Source organism: Leopardus geoffroyi, chromosome B4 (assembly GCF_018350155.1).
Source record: "Leopardus geoffroyi isolate Oge1 chromosome B4, O.geoffroyi_Oge1_pat1.0, whole genome shotgun sequence".
Lineage (NCBI taxonomy): Eukaryota > Metazoa > Chordata > Mammalia > Carnivora > Felidae > Leopardus > Leopardus geoffroyi.
In genome coordinates this window covers 109054647-109057281 of record NC_059341.1, presented here as the reverse complement: position 1 = coordinate 109057281, position 2635 = coordinate 109054647, and the positions used below count along the sequence as shown (strand labels likewise).

At 38.2% G+C, this 2635-nt stretch overlaps 1 pseudogene; it reads right to left on the bottom strand.

The window, feature by feature from the left end:
* Positions 1-1101: 1101 nt before the first annotated feature.
* Positions 1102-1480, bottom strand: LOC123589960 (annotated as a pseudogene).
* Between the last annotated feature and the right edge of the window lie 1155 nt (positions 1481-2635).

The following is a 2635-nucleotide window of genomic DNA, read 5'->3' as shown; positions in this document are numbered from 1 at the left end:
AAAATGTTTGGAAATAGCTTTAATTTTGTTGGAACTGATCTGTATATACCTTGGGAAGTGAGGTATAAATTGGAATCTCAAGCCACTATTTCTGGTCACAAAGATGTAAGTTTCTGTAGACAGGTACCTACTTTATGAATATTATAAAATGTATTCACTCAGAATTTAAAACACTATATGTTGTGTAGAACACTGCAAAACAATGTTGCTCTCATTTTTTTTAATTTCATACTTTTATTGTATTGCACTAAAGGAACAGCAGGATGCTTATGCAATGTTCTCTCATTCAGTTTTGAAAATCTAAAGTACCTGTGAATTCTTGAGAATATCTTTACCATCAGATTAGAACGCTAAGAATAATAATACATTTCTTAGTAGGTAATGTCTTGCATATATGAACACATTTAAAATGGCTTTAAATGCATTATTAAGTAGTTCATCACATATTTTTATGTCACATTCACTTATGCTTAGGGATTAAAGCAAGTATTAACTCTAATAGAAATATGGGAAATCTCATTCATTCCTGCCATACACAGGAATAATATTCAAATCAGATAGAAAAAAATCACACTTTTCTTACTTTTGTAAGTGTTATCCATATATAATCATCTACATGATAGATGAGGAAAACCATGAAGTTTCCCACAGGTCAGTTACATATTTTCAGTATCTGAATCACCCCATGTCTACCGCTAACTTACAATTAGATGGCATTTCAATAAAATCAAAATGATCCTGACAAGTTCTTATAAACAAAAACTTCCAATGGACTAAGGATAGCCAATAATGAATGCAATCATTCAGAGGATTATGATTGTTCCCTAAGGAGTGCAAGCTCAAACTTGTCAACCCCAGAGGTAATCATTTTCTTATTACTTTATAAATAATTCCATTTAAATTCTTTATCCCAGTATAACATAGGAAAGTAGTCTTTCCATAAGCAAAAATGTGGGAACATTTAAACCTGAATCATTCTTTAAGGTAACTCTGATCAAATCTCCAAGGCTGCTTTTGGAAACAGGATCTTGTTGGATAGAATCCCTTCCTTTACACGCTTTTTGCAAGCCATTGGTTGAGCCAGTTCTTCTGTGTGTTGTTCTATGAGTTCACCAAAACATGAATCATTCTGCTGAGGTAGTGAAAAGGGTAGAAGATAAAAAGGTAATTCTCACCATCCTTCTTTGGGACAGTATGCTAGAATATCTGCATTCATGATGGTTCTGGGACCATAGAGTCCTGGTCTACTCATGATTGGCCAATTCATATACCTCCAAATACAATATATTGAAGGGGGTAAGATCCAGTATAAGCCATTCTGCTGACACAGAAGAAAGCAAGGATGAGGTATTCTGGAAAAACAAGAGCATTTAGGGTATTACATTGGTCTAAGCTGTTCTCATAATGAGTCTTCAACTCATCAAATACTGTAATGTGCAAGCTGGCAAATGAGAGCAGTGGTGAGCAGTGTCACCAGCATGTAGCATGGCCCTGGAGAAGGAGCAGTGAGCAATGCTGGTGGCAGCACAGAAGGACAGTGCCCAGCCTTCTGGGTTAAATTATTCACTTCTCCCTGGCCACAGCCATGACTGCCACACCACCTCTGATCCTGCCCTGCCAACATGCCTGAGCACCAACCCAAGTATGCAATGAGTTTAGGTGTGAAAAACGAGATGACTCTGGATCATGTACAAAAATCACACTCTTTTAATGAATACTTCAGGAAGAAGAGATTGCTAGGCAACCAAGAAAAGGGGGTTCCCAAATGAAAAATGGACACTTGAACCTTCTGCAGAACATGGGAGGAAGATGATTACATTGTACATGAAAGAAATCAGCTAAAAAAATTAATAAATTTTGCGCTAAACAGAAAATTTTCAATAGCTAGGATACCTAGATCTAAGAGAAGTTTACACTACCTTGCAAGCTCTTTTCCCTGAGCATTTATTAGTGCACACTAGAAAGATTAAGGGTAGAGTAAGGGAAGGGAGGGAGCCCGTTTAGTGTTGCTGATGTGATTGCTGCTGGGTTTCCAGAAAAGAAAACCTCCCCACTTCCCAGAAACCTTCTTTCAAATGCGAAAATCTTAACCCTGGGAAGAAAGACACAAACTCTCTTGTCCTCAGGCCTTAGTTAAAGAGCTACTTTTTCCATAGAAGAGTAGAAGCAAAGCTGCCTCTATGTTAGGATATATATATATATATATATATATATATATATATATATATATATCACTCCACTGGCTGAAGGGCCAACAAGGATAAAACAGGAATAACAAGCAGTGACCTACTGCCACTAGGGAAGGAGGGAGATAGGAAATTCTCCTGACTAAAACCGACCAGAAATACAGTGTAGAGTTTGTCTTCCAAAGTGGGGAAGGGGTGGGTTGAGGGGAGGGATGCTACAGCTAGGTTTTGACACAAGAACCCCCTCCTCTACCATTGGAATGGCTTAGCCCCTACTATCAAACAACAGCAATCCACTCCAGGGAGCAGTGGAAGAGTGTAAAGAACTATAAAGGATCCGAGATTTACTCCACCAGCAAGTAAACATGTTAACCTGCTACACTTTCCCGGATGCTGGCAGAAGCTGTGAGATCCCTGTGTCAGACCAAAAGACCTTTCTTATTCTTGGC